Here is a 22,268-nt window from a genome sequence, read left to right as displayed (position 1 = left end):
AACTCCCCACTTAGCTCACAGGTCTTGCTGGCTGATGGCCCATAGTTCATCAGCATGGGTTTGCCCACAAGCTCCAGTTCTCCTCACAGGTGAAATTTCTCAGTGCAGGGCTGAAACTTATTGCATTAAACTTTTAAAACAGTAGAACATAATTAATCTTGACAAACTAAATAGGTAGAGTCTATATCAAAATCTGTCCAGAGATTGCATAACTCACCTTTCATTCTGCACATGCTGTACTGAACTACCTCTATATTTTTTTCTTCCTTCTGTCTATGTTTCTTTCTATGGAGCTGCAGAATGCTTTTGGTGGTATCTGAAAAGCCTCATTTTAACATTTAGTTCTTTTTTCTGTAGAATAAAGGTTATTCTTCCAGAAGATACTGCTACTGTTTTGTTTTTGTTGTTTGTTTTGTTTTTAATTTAAATATGAATGGTACATCATAAAAGAAATAATAGAAACTTTCGTGGTGAATTAAAAGAGCAAACAACAGTAACAACAACAAACCAAGACTGCAGGCAATACACTTAATACACTTACAGCACACTTCAATCGCTGGTGTTAACATAAGAATGATTGCTTTGCAGACATTGGATACAATTCTCTCAAACCTGCTGAGCTACTGCTTTTTCCCTATGTTTGTTAAATACTCTGTGCCCCAGATAGCTCAGTATCGATAGATCGTTTATGTGCAACATAACTGCTTTGAACAAGTTCTATATTTTTCAAGCAAATGGTTCAGTGTCTTTTATGTTGCAGGAAAGAAGGGAGAAGACAAAACAAGGATGCAATTGAACTATAATCTTCAAAAACTAGCATTGCTGAGGGACAAATCTTTATGATTGGACATACAATAGAAGGAGGGAGGGAGATGTGACAGTCCTCTTTCTGTCCTACAGATTAAATATGATGTGATGATAACAGAGATTGAGGGGATCTCTTTGTACTAAGGCTGTAACACTGAAAGTGCAGGACCAGATTTCCATGCAGCACATGTGAAGGTCCCACACGTATTCTACGTCATTTTCAGAATATTCATTAACATTTCAAACTGGCATGAAAATTATTAGCTTGAGTAAAATACTGGTTTGTTGCTCTTCATCACAAGGATTTACACAATGAAAAGACAACTGAGATTATCAGCATCTTACAAAATAGACATTCACCTGGGGGGGAAAAAAGATATTTAAACAATACTATATATAAGAACTCCAGTTCTGTGTGTATACACGTGCAAGACCATTCACACACACATCTAGGTACTTAGGGTAAGAGTTAATATTCAGCATAGAGCACAACATTCAACATTTTCCTCCAGTATAATCATCTTTTTAAACATGTTAGGACCTTTCTGCAGGTCAATCACAGTTTTCAGACAAGCTATAATTTAAATCAGCTCTGTTCTGCATCTAATATGGATGTTGCACTGAAAAATAATTAAAACTAACCACACCACACACAACTCTACTCCTGTCAGAGGCAGACCACTGTTGTGAATGCACATTGTTAATCTCAGGGAAGGAAAACTTGCAGAAAAGACAAGGAGGTGACAAAGTAATTGCCTGCAGTGGGTAATTTGCAGAGTTGTAATAAAGTGTTGCTCCCTGCTCACTCTTCCTTCATCTCACCTGCACTCTTCCTATGTGCTGACTCACTTTCCTTTCCTACACAGCCCTCTGGGCTAATAATGGAAGCAGATAGCTCTGGCAAGCAGCAGAGAGTAGAGCAGAGCTATCAGTTCTATCTCCACTTTTTCAGCAGCAAGACGGTTCAGTTTGTTCATCAAAAGAGTCTCAGCTTGTTTAATCTCCTTTATCAGTCCTGCTTCCCTCTCAGGCTTGCAAAGACTCCAGCTCCTTAAATTGCTGCCTTCATCTAAGCCAATACAGCACACATTTTCCTCTTCTACCAAATAATGTTTCGATACCAAAGTGAGGGAGCATAAGAGAGAGAAATAATCTTGGCACTCGTTCAGGCTGTTGTGGAAAGAAAGAAGGGGAAAATACAGATTGCCAGTGGGGATTTCCTCTGTAATAAGCCAGATGGCATCATAGGATGCTTGGGGAGACTGTTTCTGTCTAATTCTCGTCAGTGGCAGAAACTGCCAAGACAGGCCTGGCTTTGTGGTAAGACCAGTGACTATTTTATATTCTTTCTCTTTGCTGTGCATGCTTTCCCCACCTGTCACTAATTCCTTTCTAATGCAGCAAGGGCCTGATATAAGCTCCTTCCCCTCCTTTCTCTCCCTAATTCCTAAGCTCCAACCAACAATTCCCTTCTGCCAATACCCACAACATGGACTCACAGCTTGCTTTGCAACCCAGTATCTTACAACCTACTTCATTTCTTCTACTGTAAAATGTTTCAGGTAAAGTGGGGAAAACCAGCTTTGCCATTGCAAATACTTGGAGCCCTGGCTGGAGCCTAAGGTGGGGACCAGTGGCATGGAGCAGGGAGCTGGTGTGCTGTGAGACATGGATATATGACTCTGTGTGGGTCAGAAGGACATCCTGCTTGGAACTCAGGCTGTGGTTACAGGGTTTACTTGTATATGTATTTATAAACAGCATGCACAGGCATACATATTTGTTTCTATAGGTTTTTTTATAATTTCAAAATCTTGGCACTTTCACTGCATAAGGAAATGTAAGGTTCGATCTCTCTATGTATCAGATGAATAAGAGAACCTGTGTATTCCAGAAACATGCAGAAACATAAGGGAAACCCATCCATAATTTCTGTGGGTTTATTTTGCTTCTTTAGACTCAGATCTATCAGCTGCTTGCCTGCTCTAAGGGCTTGTACAAATGGTGTATGGACTGGATTGCTTTTCCTCTTTGTAAGCACTTCTATCTTGTATTCAGCATGGAGCATTCAGATCCTCTAATCTCACTCACAGCTCAGAGCAAAGCAATATTTTCCCACTACTTTTTCAAGCTGCTTCTTGCTTTTTGACATGGCTCTTTGTCTCCAAGTAGTCATCAGGTACAGCAAAGTAGAGAAATACATCCCAGAATGTCATTTCACATAGGCTATAAAGCTGTTAATGGCTGTTGTAGCAAAGGCACTTAAAAACTTTGTGTGCAGTGTGCTGGTGGGAAAGCACAGAGCTGATGCAGTGATGGAGGCTGATGTACAGACTTCTGCTGGGCTGCAAAAGCAGATCTACTATTGACTGGGGTAATCTAAAGAGATTCAGGCTTTATATTTGCTTTATCTATGTATAACATAGCAGAAAATGGCTTACAAGACTTGCCTTGTATCATGTAGCATTTCATGAGTTCTCAGAAATCAATCCATACAGAGAGCTGTCTCCTCATGAAACTAATGCATATATCATAACATTCATCGTAAGTGCAATTGCATTTTTATTCAATTAAACTAAGATACAGAATCTCCAATTGTATTTTTGGATGAACAATTGTTCATATCAGAAGAATATTAATTAAGTGTATTTATTATTTCCATTTATGAAGATACACTTTTGGACCTGCACCTGAGAAGTGAGGACAAATGTCTCTTCCTCTTCGTCATCAACCATCCATGCCATTAACAGCAGAAAAGAAGCCAAAACTTGAATGCATCCTCAGGAGCCTCCACCCACACTACTGCTGACACCAGGGACACCAGAGAGGGTTTCTTGTGCAGCACTTACTGCATGGTGTGCTGTCTGTACAGTCCTGATGCTGGATACTCTCCATGCGCAGCAGAGCCAAGCAGTGCATACCCCACCATCCATCCCTCCATCCAATTCTGCCAGAGACCAAAGCACTCTTCCAGGTCTCACTGGGGACCATGAGAACTGTTTCACCCTGCTCCTATCATGCTTCATCACTTGCTAGTGCAGGCACAGCAACATAATCCCTCTATGTAATTCCCCTCTCCCCACTCTCTGGCTGCCCGCCTGCGGCGCAGCAGATTTCTGTGCCCAGAGCTATTCTCCGTGGCCAACACGAGCAGGAAAGCTCTGGCTGGGGCTGGAAGAGAGACTGGCCAGGCAGAACTGATGGGGCCTAAAGATAGCTTAATACAGCATTTGCTGAGTGCCTTCCTCAGCCACAGCATGTTTCAGCCAAAACAGAACCCAGACATTTGAGCCAAGATGTTTGAACAGGGCAGCAACAACAAAGACAGTTTTTCCTGCTCGCAGCTGCGTGTTGAATATTGTTTTATGACTACATCGTTATTGGGTATGGCAGTCCAGCTCCACAGCTGGCAATACTCTGAGTACTCCAATGCCACCACTGGGAGCTGGAGCTGCTAAAAAACTGTGCCAGCTCCACTGGGGCTTCCCCAGACTCCAGGTGACCCCGTTAAGCACCCCAAGAGCACATCCAACTAAAAAGAAGAAAAATCCTTTTGCTCACCAAGTAGTTCTAAACCAAGTGTAGAAGATAATGGGATGACCTAACCTTGAGTCAGAAGTTTATTTTCCTTCTTGTGAGGATGCACCTAAAAGTAAGTCATAACTCCAAATTTCCTCAGGTGAAGAGCTGGACATGTGGGCTGGGCAGAGCTTAGCAGAGCGATGCGTTTGTTCATTCTCATAGTCTTGGTTAATTAGGCATTGAAAGGTACAGTTTATAACCAAGATAATAGGAACAGCTATCTCACAGTAAATTAGTGGGATACTCCTGGGATACTGAAGGAATAACATACCAGTGTCTGCGGTGGATTAACAGTGTTGTGTGTTTTTATCTTTAAAAAGATCCTTTCTAATAGCAGTACATTTCCTGTTGTCAAATCCATAAGATAACATCTATTTTCTAAGAACATATATGTCTAATAATGTTCCTGTACTATTGATCAATTATGATTCATTTCATGGTGTAGAAATTTATGTGTCTGCTTCCATAAATAAAAACAAAGCTGATTTAGGGAGCATTGGACTACTAAACATGAAAAGAAGCCTTATGTTGTGGGGGTTTTCTGTTTCAACAACATGATTATAAAATCAAGCTTTGGGTAAATTTGGAAGTATAATGTCTCAGAGGCAAAAGAAACCTTTTGTGGAACAAAGGATCTTTGAAAATGAATAAAAATGGCAGAGTATACCCTTTGATTTTGTTTTTGAATGAGGCCTGCCTATAGGAAACCAACCATTGAAGGACATTCACTAAAGCTCCGATCTTTATAGTGACTTCCTGATACCTGTGAAATACAAGGTGTCTTGCAGAAGGCCTAAAGCAGCCAGGGAAAGGATCTCGGGTTAAAGCTGCATCATCACAGGTTTTAAACTGCAACCTCACTGCTCTGACAAGGCACATAATTTTTGATGTGCAAACACAGTACCATGAGGCCTCTTATCAACATGATCGCTGTGCTAGTGGAACTCAGAAAAGTTCAAAGCAGGCTGATAAATTTCCATAAAAGTGCTGCCAACCTATAATCAGATGCCCAAGAGTTCCCAGTTGCACCAAAGATGAAAACTGATTATATTAATTTGTCCTCATTTGAACTGAGCAGTCCTACTGATATCAGCAGTACCCACATGTATTAATGTAAGTCCTTTGTCTGCAAGAGCTGTTTTTCTGCCAGTCAACAGATTTAGGGATTTTCTTCATTTCTATTTCAAAGAGTGAAAATGAAAAGAGCAAAACATAAAACAAAAACTCAAAGGACTTCATGCCATTTAGATTAGAGTTATTTTTCTTTGGCAAGCCAAACCCTGTTTCTCGCCTTTAAGTGACTTTCTCAAAGTCATACTCCACAGTTTCCTTTTAAAATTCAAAGGCAGTGTCTATTGTTGAGATACCATGCTCATACACAGTTGCTTCTAAAGCAACTCTGCAGAAAAATACCCTGCAATTTTTCCAAATCTGGAAACTGTACATTTGTTTTATGATTTATTCCTACCAGGAAGGATCCAAAACAAAACCCTCCTCCCATCTTGTTTTGTGTTTTTCCATTTCCATTGCTGCCTCACCAGTGCAGGCAGCTGCAAACTCTAAGACATGGACATGTAATATTTTTTTAGCTGCAAAGGTTTCATTCTATAGGAGAACTAATTAAATTTACTTTTTAGTGAAAAATAATTCCACTATTTTCCCCCCAGGAAAGCTAGGGAGGGACTTTTTATAAGGGTATATAGTGACAGAATGAGGGGAACTGTAAGAGGGTAGATTTAGACTAGATATTAGGAAGAAATCCTATACTGTGAGGGTGGTGAGACACTGGAACAGATTACCCAGTGAGGCTGTAGATGCTTCCACCCTGGAAAGCCAGGCTGGATGGGACTTCAAGCAACGTGGTCTAGTGGGAAGTGTCCCTGCCTATAGCAGGGGGGTTGAAACGACATGAAAAGTCCCTTCCAACCAAAACCATTCTGTGAACACATTCAAGTGAACTGAGGGGACAAAATATTTAAAAAAGAAGGGAAAGGGAAAGGGAGAGAGAAAAGGAAAGGGAAAGGGAAAGGGAAAGGGAAAGGAAAAGGAAAAGGAAAAGGAAAAGGAAAAGGAAAAGGAAAAGGAAAAGGAAAAGGAAAAGGAAAAGGAAAAGGAAAAGTTGTCCTACAGTTTCCTGACCGAGAAAGAAATACTAATCAGATTCAGAAGTTTATTATATTTTCAGCTACTTCCCTTCCCTCTGCTACAGATTTATTAAATTAAATGCCAGAAGGTCCCTCTTGGCCATTTGTGTTTATCTCAGCTGATTAACATAGTTACCATCTCTGTTTGACTAATGTTTATATATATATTTAAATACATACATACATGTATACTTTTTAATTGTATTCTTCCCCAATATAGATGTATTCCAGAAAGCCCTTTACCTTGCGTGGAGTGCCAGGACTCCATAGCAGCACTGTGCAGCACCTGCCCCACATCACTGGGTAATGGGGTATATTTGTCCAGGCACAGCATGCGCACAGATGTGATTGCTGCTCACCCTACCCCAAACCAGGAATGAACCTGATGCCTTAAGTGTCAGGCAGCTGCTAAAGCAGACCCTGTGGTTCCTATAAGTTCCATGTACTGGTGAGGTTTAAATTTTGCAGCTGTTTACTTGATGGCTTCATTTTTAATAATGCTGAGGGAAGTATCAAAGCAAAGCAGTTAAGCCTCTAGCATTTGCTCCTGCTTCCTTTTTGTACAGGCACAAAGAAATGAAGAAGGCATTTCCGCAAAATAATGACTCAAGTATAAAAGTAAAATTTTCATTTATCTTATTTGGAAGCAACCAAGGAAATCTGAGCTCATGGTATGAGCTCTAAGACAGCTCAGAAGGGAAGAATTAAAACAATTAGTAGCAATTACTACCAAAATTATGGTTCTGAATAGGACAGTGCCCAATAATGAGAGGTCATAATTAGTATTGTGCCCTTCTGTATGCTCATTTGTCTTCTCAGTATTGTAGTCATTTGTGTTGCCCTCTTGCACAGCAGGATCTTTAACGTGACTTTTCTTTCCCTTTTATAAGAAGTTCTTTCCTTTTTATAAGCATAAATAAGGGTTCGACATTTTCAGAGCAAAAGTTTATGCCTTCTGAAGTCTTGAAACAGTATGAGCTTTTCATTCAGACTGTAAAAGAAACTTTCTTGCATTTGAGCTTTGCTGTCATTAACATGTTAAAAGAGGATGGGTCTACATAAGTAAAACAGAGTTAAATCAAATTTTTGCTCAAATAAATTGAACCAGTATCAAACTTTTCATTCTTCTGCAGGTACTTATGTTTTGTGAACATTAGGAAGATTTATTGGTGCATTTTATTGATGGAGAAAACTGAAGACATTGATAAAATTGATATATATATGACTAGAAGAAACCCCTTTAATGTCATCACAGCATAAAAATGCTTGCACAACTGTAGCATCCACACAAGCATTTTTATCAAACAAGGCATCAAGCTAAAACTAATACATGTATATTGGGGTATTAAATGGGAACCACAGGGCCTCAAGAGGTCACCTATACCATATGCCTATTCATACACTTCTATAGATGCGTGGTAACTTGGATTCCTGTTTCGCATAAGACCGCAATTTTTAATATTGGTCTAAAAGCAAATGAGCACAAAGACATTTTGTTATTTCAAAATTTTTAATCAGAAAGAGACATTTTGGGTCAACCGTTTCCTCCTTAATCAAAATGTTTTCTTTCAGCATACATATTAAAGTAAAACTCAAAAAGTAACCTTAAAATGATTAATTACATTATTCTGTTCCAGAAATTTCCTATCACATTATATCAACTCTATTCGAGCCATTTTTTTATAGCTAATCATTTTCAAATCAATATTCTCTTGTTTTTATTTCAACATCACAGCACATTCCAGAAGTCAAGTATTAGGACCAGTGTTGGCCATTTTAAGTATTTCTTGCTTTAGCTAAAAATGGTCGCAGCATTAAACACAAACCAAAACACAATGAATGTAGTGCATTATGTTATTTATAAAACATCTAAAAAAAATAATAATCAAATATCCATGGCAAACTAACTAGCTGAATTGTTCTAGACAAACAGCAAATGTTTTCATTTGTGCAAGAGACAGATAGAATTCTTCTTACATGTCCAGATGTGCCAGCCAACTCACTCCTCTACTGGAGGGCACAGCGTCCACCAGAGGGCTGGCAGGGCAGTCCTTCACAGGACTCTTTAATTTACTTCAGAAGAAATCCATTAAGTTAACTTGAGTGACTTTAATTGGCAAACTGTTGGGGACAGTAATCACCATAGACAGTAATGAGTACATGAGAAATGTGACATCTTCCTTCAGTTACATCAAAGTGGGCATCTCAGCACTGCTTCAGTATTGAAGCCAATACTCACTCAAATCAACAAGATTTTCAGACTTATAAATGTAGAATCTAACACTTGTTCAATCTTTGGCTATGAAATGGTGTTTCTCATAGTATTTCTTTATCATTCATTTCTATATATATCTGTATTTGCCAAGGCACTTTTGTGATTCAGTAACCTAGACCAGAAGAGAATGTCTTGATAAAGTCAACACTGCGTGTCTGAATCAGTACTACAGAAAACAACAAATGTCACTCTGCTGCTTCTTGCCACTTCAGCACAACTTCAAAGGTCACTGATTCCTCAGGAAGCTGCAATAAATAGCCTGCCTCTCATACAGAAATGTTCTGCCAAAATTTTAACTCAGAGTTGCCATATATTTTCACCTTCAGTCATCAATACTTTTTGACAGTTCTTTGCTGGAACACTCCTTCCTTCCTAGCACATTATTAATTCCACAGTTACATCTTTCTCCACACTCCCACAGTAATTGCAGGACTCCCACTCAAGTTTCACTGACACCAAGAAGTGTTTTCCACTGTAACAAGACAGGAAACTCTCTTCATAGCTGTGTAGCTCCTGTTGACAGAACTGTGCTTCTGCCTGTCCCTCCCCAAAAGTTAAATGATACCAGCAAAGTTGTTCTCCTGTTAATTTAAACTAGATTCACACTGAAGCTTTTTACTACCTCAGTAGAGGTAGGACTTATTACTTATACACTAGCTGAACTACCTAGCTGAAAGTGCATGTGTGTGTGTGTGCATTCAAGAAATACAGAGCACAAGGGAGAAAACACTGTGCTCACAAGTGTCACCGCTTAATGCTAAAGTACTGGAGTCAACTTTTAAACATCCCTATCAGAGAAATTTCCTTAATCCTCTGACTGGAGGAACTGCTACAAAAACAAATAAATAGTGAAGGGCTGTATTCTGCACATTGCTGCTTTCTGATGTCCACGCTGAAAGCTGACCCTAGGACAGCCAGTGCAAGCCTCAGGGTTATGTTTTCAAAGAACCAAAATGAGCAGAGGATGCCTAACAAACACTGGAAAACATTACGGGGCAACACAGTAAAACACTGAGTCAGAATGAGTGAAGGGCTTTGCTTCAGGGAAAATACTGTGAATGAAAGACAAGGCAGATAAAAACATTTAGAAATATCATAATCAGTTGTAGATATACAGAATATAATAAAACATGGAAATGTGTCGCATGTCTTGGCCTTCATTCCATCAAAAGTGAACACTGTTGGTTCAGAAACCGAAGAAATAGAAAGGATTACAGGATCTCTCTGGAATGACCAAATAATTACCCTCAAAATAAGCACTGGAGATATGCCTGAAACATTTCACAGCCTTTTCATGTTTGCAAATTTATGCCACTGGAGAAAGAAAATAAGTGAAAGGATAGAACTCAAAACAAAAACCCTAAAAACTATGCTTACACAAGGGATGAATATGAATACTGTAATTATATAAAACCTGTTATGGTGCTTCATAATGTGTAGCCTACCTAGAATCAATAGAACTAACACAGCAGGCAGAGAGAAAAATCTGTACCTTAATTTCTTTTCTTACTTAAATTAAAAGCCTCATATCAGCAGGCCATCATTTTCTGCAGGATTTTCAGGGTCCTTGTAATCTGCTTCAGACTTATCTTTGAATTCTTCATTTTCTTCTGCTACTGAGCAAAGTTTTGTCTTCAAACTTACAACTTTGAACTGATGCCTTGATGAATGATTGCAGCATCTTAGAGCTTGCAATGAAAACAGCAACAGTTTAGGCAGAAAGCAAAACATGACTAAGAAGTACATGTATTATGTAATCTCTACTGTCATATTACCCCTCACTCACTAAGGGCCTTTTTCCATACCCTTCATCTTCGTCTCACAATTACTGACATATTTTCCTTCTCTTTCTCCCAAGAATGTTGCTGTGGTACAAGATCACAGTGAGGAGATTTGTGCTCATTTCTGACGATGACTGAGTCTGCTTTAAATATAACATCACATACATCTATTCAGTCTGTATTTTTATTCATTTCTATTCTATTTCCCCTGTTGAAGCTGAGTAAGGCCCTGAAAAAATCAGTGGAAGACATGAAAAATATCGAATATGTCTATTAAAGTCTGTCCTTATACTTAGTTTCAGTATTTGATTTTTGCTGACATAGGTTTACTGATCAATCTGAAACTCTTCAGCCAGGTAAGACTTTTATTCAGTTGAGTCGGCTCTCACTCACTAGAAGATCTGAAAATAAGAATTATGGGCTATGCTTAGAAAGCATCATAGACATCTTCAGTTTAGATTCAAATGTGCTGAGATAGTCAGCTGAGCTCCCTGCATAATGTGGTGAATACTTTGGCTGGGGCTCTACAGCTCTAATGCAGCTTTGTCAGACAGTAGAAAAACAGAATGGTACAGTAGGAAGGGACCCACAAAGATCATCTAGTCCAGCTGCTTGACTACTTCAAGGCTAATCAAAAGATAAAGTATATTAATAAGGATATTATCCAAATGATTCTTAAACACTGACAGGCATGGAGCATTGACCACCTCACTAGGAAGCCTGTCCCATTGCCTGACCACTTTCATGGTATAGACATTTTTCCTAATGTCCAGAACCTCCTGTGGTGCAGCTTCACACCATTCCCTCATGTTCTGTCACTGATGCCCATAGAGAAGAGTCTGGCACGTTCTTCTCCAGTTCCCTTCATCAGGAAGCTGTAGCACTTTCTTTTCTCCAAGCTAGACAAGCCAGGTGTCCTTAGCCTCTCCTCATATGGCATAACTAAAAGACCTTTTACCAGCTCTGGTGCCTTCCCATGGATACTCTCAAGGACCTCAGCATCCTTTTTAAATTGCGGAGTCCATAGCAGGGCACAGTAATCAAGGTGAGGCCGCATCAACGCTACGTATAGTGAGAGGATCACCTCTTGACCAGCTGGCTATGCTGTCTATATTGTAGTCCAAAATGTGGTTTGCCCAATTGGCAACCAGGGCACACTGCTGGATCATGCTGAGCCCCTGCTGTCACCAGCGCTCCCAGGTCCCTTCCTGCTGAGCTGCTCTCCCACTCCCATCTTCCATTCTGTATGTCACCAATGTATCTGATATTGCACTGTCCCAAGGGCAGAGTCTGGTATTTGCCTTAGTTTCATGCCATTGTTGATTATTCAGTGCACTAATAAAGATATGTCTTAAATCTCACCTTCTAGGTGCTCCTAACAGAAATAGCATCACAGGGTGTTGGTTTTTTTTTCCTTCTCAATTTGGATGTTTTTTTATTTCTTTGCTCAGATAAAATAGGATGTGAATGGTGGGCCACTTTCACACACATGAGAAGAATGGCCTCAGATGGTTATCTATGAGATAGCTAAGTGATATCAGAATCCACTGAAGATGTTCAAGATCTATGCTTTGATTTCCTACCTCAAAAGCCTTGTATGAGTTGCATAAAGCAGCCTAAATTTTTTTTATTCTAAATAGGGAGCAAAAGCACGTCTCCCTGCACCTAAGAAAACTGCAGCCTTGTTGGGCAAGAGATTCCCTTCACAGCTTTCTTTTCTTCTGGATAAGTAACTGTTGAATTCTTCCTTGAGCAGCGGCACAACATCAGAAGGAGATGTATACGGCTCGTGAACCACAGAGCTGCCCATAGATCTAATCCTCTTGAGACGGATGGAGCTGGAATCCTCTGAGGAGGCTGTTAAGGTTGTGCAAATACTGCTGACGTTTCCCCTGACTCACATAAGTGCTTCTGAGAATCCAGACCCAGCACTTGAAAATTGACCCAGAGATCATTAGGGAGGCTGCAAAGTGCATAGTGCATGGATTGATGTATTCTGGGAACTGCTGCAAAGGAAGCAGGCAGCTGCATCTGCCAGATGCAGCTTTTTCAGATCTTGCTTTGAAGCCAGGATAAATTTTGTCACAATAACCCAGTAAGCATGTGGCAAAGACAACTGACTAGGACAAGATGTAACTTGAAATGATGGGATGCACTGCTGTTTGTGGGTATGGGCATCATCTGGGCTTATAGGCAGCTTCACTTGCAGGCTCCTCTGAAGTGCAATGCAGTTAATATTGCAAGTAAGCTAGGATTCTGGTTGAACAGCAAGAGGAATATGTCCAACTGGCAGGGAGAATAAATACTTCTCTGAACAGACAGTAATCAGTTAACATTACTCTAAAACAAACATTGAGAAAGCACAGCACTTTAGCAATTAAAGGTCCAAATTCGCAAAATTAATTAGTGTTTCCCACAGCATAGCACTTTACTTATGAACAGCTCTATTGTAAATGCACGATGCTCTAATATGAAAAGAGAGCATTCTTATGTTAATTATCTAATTAACTAATCTGGGCACAATTAGCAGCTGAAACAGCACAGCATCGCACTCACTTCCTTCTTTCCTTCCGTATTCAAGATTGCCTTTAAATATGTATTTTCAAGTGGCTGGAGACCCTGGCATTTACCAAACCTTTTTGCTAGCAAAGTACCAATGAGCAGGCACTGAAAGAGGGAGGACAGGCAAAAATGTCTTCGGCAAGGTACTTAGGAGAGGCAGATTCAGCTACTTAATCTTGCCCCCACAGTTAGCCTGTCCTCCAGGGAAGCTATCCTTGTCACTGCACAGAAAGTCAGTGTAAAATGTTCAAGAATACAGTAGTCTGTTTCTCTGCCCCCTTGGAAATCCAACACCACTTAACAAGACCTCCCTGACATCGATATTTTCCAAAGGATGGCTCAGTGGCTATTTCAGATGACTGAAAATAGAGAATCTCATTCGTGCTTTGCTGCCAGTATAGCTGTTGACTTCAGTAATGTTTTTTGTGGCATGAACAGAAGAGAAATTATATCCAGATAACTCACAAAAGCATGACAGAGAGAAGTACATTTGCTGAAAACATTTTAAATCAGGCCATCAGAGGATGGTTCAGACTGCCTCAAAGTCCTGCCTCATCTTCCATTACAATGATCCTAAAAGACAGCGAGAAATTTAAAGTACAATACATATTTCAACATCTTTACATTTGTACATTTCAACATCTGCATTTGAAGACATTTTTCCTTAGGAAATTGCTTTTGTGTTTTAGTAATTACTGACATTTTTAATTAATTTAATTTTTATTTTTTTTAATCTAATAAATAAGAAAAAGGTAACAAAGGTTGAGACAAGTTCAATAATGAGTTGTACAAGTGCTGATCAACTTAAATATTTTTGCTTTAACTTCCTTTTTTTTGTTTGTTTGTTTGTTTGTTTGTTTTTGTGGCTTTCAGAGCTTGTTGCTTGCTTACTAGTTTCTTACTTGCCATTATTTTAATATAGGAAGGAGAAGTGGAGAATGACATCCATTCACTCATTGGTTGAGAAGATTACAATATAGTACTCTGCTGGGCTGGTTTTGAGAAACTTAATCTAGTTTGGCCCAGCCTTCATAAAACAGGGATGTAGCAGTCCATCTCCAGATGTCTCTCCAACATAGGTTAGACTATAGTACTGGGAAGCTCCTCACTGGGCTGCAGTCATGGGCACGCACCTCAAGCACAGGATCCAGTCCCTGCACACAAGAATCATAGAATCATAGATCAGATTGGCCTGGGTTGAAAAAGACTGTAATGATCATCCAGTTTCAGCCCTCCCACCATATGCAGGGCCACCAACCACTAGACTAGGCTGCCCACAGCCACATCCAGCCTGGCCTTGAATGCCTCCAGGGATGCAGCATCCACAACTGCCCTGGGCAACCCGTTCCAGTGTGCCACCACCCTCTGTGTGAAAAACTTTCTCCTGATCACTAACCCAAACCTCCCCTATCTCAGTATAAAACCATTCCCCCTTGTCCTGTCACTATCCACCTTTGTAAACAGGTTTTCCCCCTCCGGTTTAAACTCTTCCTTCAAGTACTGGAAGACTGCAATGAGGTCTCCCCAGAGCCTTCTCTAAGCTAAACAATCCCAGTCCCCTCAACCTTTCCTCATAGGAGAGGTGCTCCAGCCCTCTGATCATCTTAATGGCCCTCCTCTGGACCTGCTTGAAGAGCTTCACGTCCTTCCTGTACTGGGGGCCCCAGGCCCTGATGCAGTACTGCAGATGGGGCCTCACAAGTGCTGAGTAGAGGGGGACAATCACCTCCCTGTCCCTGCTTGCCACCCCTTTTTTAATGCAGACAAAAACACAGTTGGCCTTCCAGGCTGCAAGCACACACTACTGGCTCATATCCAGCTTCTCATCCACCAGAACCCCCAGGTCCCTCTCTGCAGGGCTGCTCTCAAGATCTCCCCGCAGTTTGTATAAATACCTGGGACTGCCCAGACCCAAGTGCAGCACCCTGCACTTGGCCTTATTGAACCTCATTAGGTTTACACAGGCCCACTTCTCCAGCCTGTCCAGGTCCCTCTGGATGGCTTCCCTTCCTTCCAGTGCATCAACAGCACCACTCAGCTTGGTATCATCCACAAACTTGCTGAGGGTGCCCTCGATGCCATTGTCTGTGTCACTGATGAAGATGTTGAAGAGCTCTGGTCCCAGGACTGACTCCTGAGGGACACCACTCATGACTGGCCTCCACCCTGATACAGAACCATTAATCACAACACTTTGGCTGCATCCAGCCAGCCAATTCTTAATCCATCGTACAGACCATCCTTCAAATCCATATCAAAGGTTTTGCAGAAGTCCAAGTAGATGACATCCATCCCCTTCCCCTGTCCACCGGAGAGCTCAGAAAGTGTACCTGCATAGATTAGTGAAGGCAGTTGTTCAGATTTTGCACAGTCTGACCGCCCCAAGTAGATTCCTGCTGCATTCCAGCAGCCATGGCATGCCCTGAGGGACTTATTCAAGACAGACTGGATCATCTCAGCAAACAGCACAGCACTAATGAGATGCTAACCCAGCCAACCAAAAGCTGGCTTACACACCCTCAGATCCAAGAAGAGGTGCTCGCATTTGCTCATATTCATCTGAGTAGTCCTAGCCAGAACCTGAGGTCATGGATAGCCCATGTACAACACAGGAAAAAAAAATAAACACCCTAATAAAAGGATAAAGAACTGTAAAGGAGATAGAAGACTGTTTGAAGACACCTTCACTATGTGAGGTATTCTCTTGCATATATTGTGTAAGTCAGCTCTTTTAAAAACTCTTTCCTCTTCCATATGCAACCCATCACAGAGGTAAACCCTGCAAATGATGTGCTTCTGGCTTAACTTCTAACCTAGGAAAAGACTGACCACATCATATTTCCTTGTGGAAGGAGGCTAATTCTTCCAAAATCTTCATGTGCAGTGCTGGGCACCTGTTTTATTTTATTAATAACTTCTGCCAAAATTAACCATCATCCTTGGCTCTTAGACAGTGACTCATGAATTAGCTATACAAATTATTGTATCCAATAAATTGAACAAGCCAAAAAAACCAATGAACTACTTCAACCATGCAAAACTCGACTTATACCAAGAATTAACCAGAACTGACTGATATGGAAACAAAGAAAACTGCCTGCTTTAGCTGCAGGCAAAAACAGAATACATAATATATGTTCCCAGATGCCACCACATCTCTATGAGTTTTATTTAAGCCTTGCAAGAGTTCTCTAAATGCAAAAGAACACTTCTGAAACCTTTCTGCTTTTCCAGAAATGACACCTGATGAATGTGAGGTACTCCAGGTACCACTGCTGTATTATTTCAAAAACAAAGTATTTGGGTTTGTAGAGCCTTTTCTTACAAGCCATAATGTGCCTGGACAAGTTCTCCAGTCAAATACAGATGTCAGAGCAACCTCCTGTCTAAGCTCTGCAAGGAAGCCATCAGTGCAGATGTTGGCTCTTGCACAACACAGCAGGCTCAAATATTCACGCTGGCCTCCAAACACTATGTGAATAATTGTCCTACCTACAGAGAGGAAATTAGTGTACTAAGAGGATTGGAGAATGCTTTTTAATATGTTTATTTCAGGAAAACTCTTGCCCCTTTTTGGGAACACACAGCCACGAAGCGGTTTAGAGGTACAAATACAATTTTGAATCATATATTCAAGAATTTGCCAAATCAAGTTTTCAACTGAGGCATTCAGTTGTGTGCCTTAGTATGAATTTTACCACTGTACAGAGCCTCTTGAGTTCCACTGAGGTATTACAGGGACATGACGGCATTCAGTGAAGCACTTATTTACAGGCGGCAAGCCTGATTTTCATCTGGAAACAGCCATTTCAGAATTTCTTCCATATCCACACAATTATGGAAAATATGTAGTAGAAAAACAGCTCCCTGTGAGTTGCACTGTAAAAGGCTATTGAGCAATAATATTTCAATTTTGCCATCCTGAGTGCAAACTGTTATCGCCAAAATAGAGGAAAAAAAGTATTTATCAGATATATATCTGTAAGATACTTGTGACCTGCTTGTTTCTATCCCACTAGCTGGAAAAAACAGACACCATGCAGCATTAATCAGATGATTTTCTGGCTTATTTGTTAAGCGTGAATCTTAACTTGATGGTTTTTAGTAGAGATCTCAGTAAAATAAGTCATGAAAGCACTGAAATTCATCCTCTTCTGGGACATAAAAGTGAGCGTTTCCAAATTCCTTTCATTAACACTTCAATAGAATTTGTTACAAATACAATTAGTTTGTGCCAGAAAGTTTATAACAAGATTCTTCAGGGAACCTGCTTTTGCATGGGGTGTTGAACTAGATGACCTCCAGAGGCCCCTTCCAACTCCTAAGATTCTGTGATTCCATGCTGGCTGGCTACCAAACCACTAACCCTCTAGAACTGGCTTAGGGACAATTCAGTGTGTTATTTAATGAAAGAGAGTATATGGCCTATGGAGCCCTGGAAGACTTATTTCACAACATGGCTTGCTTACTCAGTGATGGAGCTTGGCAGCTCCATGCTCACAAAGGGACCCCACCCACGCCAGCTATGCTGAAGCGGATTGTCTGAGCCTTGACTCTCCCACTTGGCCGAGCACTACAGATTGCCTTCAGACTCTCTACTTTAAAATAAAGGCAAATGACATGTACAGACATTATCCTTCATATGAGATGCAGGGCTGATGCCCCGCCTCTGCTCAGCAAACAACTGTGCAGGGCATGAGCTGTGTTTTAATGATAAAGCCAACGTCTAATAATGCTCCATCGTTTCAGATTTTGTGTTTTTCACCCTTTTTTTTAACAGAATATCAACACTATATTTTCCTCCTGCATACTGTCTTTCATCCTAAAATATTTCCCCTTCAAACAGATATGTTTACAGTAATTTTTTGGAATCCATTCCTGAGCGATGTGAATACAGAAACACTGTGGTTTGTATGTAATGTGCAGAGCATCACTGCTCTACAATTGAAGCTGAGAAGAGTGCACATTGCCTTTACCTGGAACTACAAAGGTAATTAAAATAGCTGGAACATCAGGTTAATTAAAAACCCCTCTCTGAAGTAGGACTGCTACCGAGTCTAAATGATCAGATTCTTCTTTTAGGTCATTTATGTAGAGCTTTTTTTTTTTTTCCTTTTGTATAAAAAGGCACTGGTACTATGTTGCAGTAAAATAAATAAATAAATAAATAAATTTCTGGAGAGAGAGAAAAATATAGAAAGAAGAAAAACAGTGAAGACAATAAGTGTTCTGATTCTTACAAGATGCTCCTGGACTCAAAGGAGATGCTAGTTCGTGCCAATCCCTCACACAGGCTAACAATTGTATTTCTGTAAAATTTGGTTTCTTTCATCTATCACTTCCCCCCACCTCCCTAACAAGCGCTCCTCTTTGATTTAAGATTACAGCTGAGCTAGATTTAGAATTATTTTACAGTACAGAGCAAAACGAGTGACAAGGAACTGATGAGCACTTGGGAGGCTATTATTGATGAGTTATCATGTAATCACCTTAAGGATGCTGTATTCTCTACTCTCCCTTCTTTGAGGAAGGAGGTGTCCTTGGCTTCTCAGAGGTTTCATGTACTTTCAAAAAGTATCCTATTAATTTTTCTTTAATGTCTGCCACACTCCTTACACCAAGGACTTTCTTGACTGCCAACAACTGCAAGCCTAACTAAGACTTTGTAGAAATCGCTTTCTGATTTGACACACAAATCAAGGCCATCATGTGCTAAATGAGCAAAAGGACTGCTGAGACATCAGGGTACATGGCATTTACAACATGGCAACCTTCAGCAGTCAGAGGGGAGAAAGAGTAGCTCTCCCCATCCAGCAACTCACATGCAGAGGAGCTGCCTGAATTTTCTCTCCTCTAAATCAAATTCTCTGTTATTTTGTAGTTTAGATAACACTGAAGGGGAGGAACAGCCCCTTTAAAACAAATGCGTCCTCCAGAGATGCTTACTATTAAATCTTATTTGCCTCTATTTCATTAATTAACGCTAATCAACAGATGAAGTCGTCCATGGGTTTGTGTTTTGCATTATTGGTATTTAAGGCATACGTTGATATTTATCTTTTGGAACCAAAATGTGGCAATAAGCAAGACTGAACACGCGCTAGCTCATCTCAGAGCAGCAGTTTTCAGTCCCTAACAGTGTACAGCCTCTTGGGTGATGAGAGAAGCCTTGTAAGTATTGCTCCCATCCTGCCCATCTCCACCACTGAGCATTTTCTCCATTTCTGGAAGCCATGGGAAGGAGTGTGGTATACATTTTAGCTCAGCAGGAGCATGGTGGGTGAGATACAGTGGATGGAACAGGATCCAAACACAATGGCTGCTTGCATGGCAATGAATATTGGATTGGATTGACTTGAATGATCCTCATCATCTTCCCCAAGCAATGTTGAGATCAATTAATGCACTCCTGCAACCATGCCAGAATGACAGAAAAGGCTGTTTTTTCTCTTTCCAGAGTAGTCCAAGCCCATCGATTCAGGTGAAGCCAGGTTTAGCTTGATCACACCAGAAGTGTTGGAGAGAGAAAATCTCTAAAGAGCTGGAAGAAGCACAGAAATCAGAATAATCACCCTTGGGAGAGGGACAGGTTCTGGATACAGATGTCATGAGCAGGCTTGACTCGTGGGTTGTGGGAAACCTCTACCAGAAAATGCTTGCAGAATTTGGCAGAGGACAAGGCCAGCCTTGGTGGAGCATGTTCTCAGCAGGACAGAGCAGAACAGGTGAGACAGCAAAGTAATGAGGACCATGTTACTCTGTGGAAGCCAAGGAGCTGCAGACAAGCACAGAACTACAGCACTGACATGGGAGTAAAAAAACAGGAAGATGCAGTCCAAAGTATTCCAGGGGAAGGTGGGTGTCATATAAAATGTGTGAAAGATGCTTTGAAAGTCACATTGCAACTCTGGCTGTGGCAGGCATGTTTTAGAGGTACCAGCTTTCACGATGCCCCTTAAACTGTTCACACTGTGCTATGAACATTCACACAACTCTTAGTGCCAGATTGTTAGAGAAACACCCACTAGTGGAGTTCTTTATAATTCTATCTTTATGTCCACTCCAAAACAAATAAGTAAAAGGAAAAATAAATACCCTTGAAAATAATGAACCCCCTCTTACAGTTCAGCCAGTCCCTCCAAAGAGCTGGAAATAGTTAACTGTATATTTATGCAAATCATTCTGACTATGCAGCCTACCATAACCCAAAGAAAACTTCCCTTTTCAGAAGAGGGGAAGTTTATCTAGCTGGAGTCTTGGATTACTTCTGTTCAGTCCTGAGGCAATACAAATGCCAATTATTTGGGATGCATGCCATACATCTCCAGATTATGTGTAAAATAATCCCTGAGAAATAATTGCTAATTTAATTCTAATCAGGCATTGAAAATACAACTGACACGCTTTCTTACCTGTTGGTATGAAATTAAACTTTTGGTGTGCTTGGCAGGTTCATTCCTGTGTGTGTATTAGTTACAGTACAGCAATCATGGGTTTACCAAGATCTGTATAAAGTCCTTAATTCCTGTAATAAACACCAATTAGTCCACATGCTACCACATCACCTGAAGAGTTAAAGCAGCGTCTCCTCTCTCTCCTGGTCCTCCCTTTGCATTAGGGCTGTGAGTACTATACTCCTTTGATTTTTACAGACAGATAAACAAATAAAGGTTGTAATTTCACTCTGAAGGAAGTGATTTTATTTTATTTTTTAATACTATGAGTACAGAGGCTTTTCAACCCTGGTATCCAATTCAACTTACCCAAAGTCTTACTTTAAGAAGTATCATTTGCATGTTCTAAGTACATTTGTCAACTAATCTCTCCATTAACATCACCCTTGCTACCATAAATATCACCAGTCTATATCACACTACCCAACCCCAAGATGGCATCATAACCTCTTTTAGTACATACAAAGAACATAATAATTCACCGGGATTTCCACCTGATTTAACCCATAACAAACTCATAAGTGAAACACTACACTTCATGGAACTGTCTCTGAAACCCTAAGTGGCAGCTTATAATCTGCTCCATATAGGAAAAATATGAATAGAGCATTAAGCCTTACCTCCACAAAATCAGAAGACACATGAGATAAAAATGCTATGTACCCACGTACCTTCAGTTGTTCCAATCTGTTCTGAAGAAAACAATCAAAATATTCACGTAAAATATGTTAGATTCCAAAGGATTTTAACCCTTAAAGGATATTGCTCTGGAGACTTAATTTTTCATCTTGACCTAAGGCCTATGCATATCATCAGCTGTATTAGAACCCTATACAATCTGCCTTCTCAAAGGAGCACGCCAACTTTGTTAGTCTCCTCAGAAGCAAACCTCTACTAACAAGGAACCCAATCATGCCCACGGAGTAAAAGCTCTCCAAGTCCTGTTACTCAAGAGAAAGAATCACCTTAAGCCTGGGCCTAAAAGGCATAATTCTATCACTACTTGAACAGTATGGACTTACTAAAACTGCCAGGTTCTACTATTATTACGGTGTTACAACTTTCCCCTTTAGCTACCATGCACTTACCATTGCATGTACCATGAACAGCCCTGGCTGTTGTCAACCCCCAGCCTCAATGTTTCTTGTCAGTGACTCCTGAAACAGCAGAAGTCTCACCTGAAAAATGTAGAGTACAAATGGACAGATCAAGATTTGATTTAAGTGCACTTTTATTCAGACATCCAATGCAGGCACAGGAGAGATCCACATCAAGAAAGCTTCCCATACTTCCCATGACTCTAAGTAAAAGAACAGGCGTAGTACCAGGGGAAGAGTTTGAAGACTTTGAAGAAATAAACTGATTTATTTAAAAATTTATAATATTTTTACTGTATTTAAGGCAGCAGAATTTGTATAGTCTTTGAAAAGACAGGTGTCTTCTTCAAAGGAATGCCTGTCTCCATCTTTACTTTCCTTCACTAACAGAAGTTAGATTTGCCAAGTGCTTATTCAAAAAAAAAAGGAGGTAATAGTAATAGAGCTGGATTAAAGAGATCACCAACATACAGCAGACTTTCTGAACAAAAAAAGTAAATAGTTCCTCCTACTGTTACACATGGGATATCTGATCTGGGAGCTACAGTTGGGTAAAGCTCTAAGGT

General features: G+C 40.4%; 1 long non-coding RNA gene across 7 annotated transcripts in view; it reads right to left on the bottom strand.

Moving 5' to 3' along the window:
* Positions 1 to 8,024: 8,024 nt before the first annotated feature.
* Positions 8,025 to 22,268, bottom strand: part of LOC146761140 (uncharacterized) — a 48,186-nt gene continuing 33,942 nt past the window's right edge. For 3 of the 7 annotated variants that reach the window (XR_014945504.1, XR_014945505.1, XR_014945506.1), the window contains 4 exons: positions 21,694 to 21,783; positions 21,277 to 21,297; positions 20,564 to 20,676; positions 8,025 to 15,481 (listed from right to left, as the gene is read on the bottom strand). This is a non-coding gene — a long non-coding RNA (uncharacterized LOC146761140). Of the gene's footprint in view, positions 15,482 to 20,563; positions 21,298 to 21,693; positions 21,784 to 22,268 lie in introns of all 7 variants that reach the window. The other 4 variants (XR_014945500.1, XR_014945502.1, XR_014945501.1 and 1 more) reach the window with 3 other exon arrangements.

This window comes from Coturnix japonica, chromosome 4 (assembly GCF_054131305.1).
Source record: "Coturnix japonica strain WE chromosome 4, WE-NBRP24, whole genome shotgun sequence".
NCBI lineage: Eukaryota > Metazoa > Chordata > Aves > Galliformes > Phasianidae > Coturnix > Coturnix japonica.
This window is presented reverse-complemented; position numbering and strand designations above follow the sequence as displayed.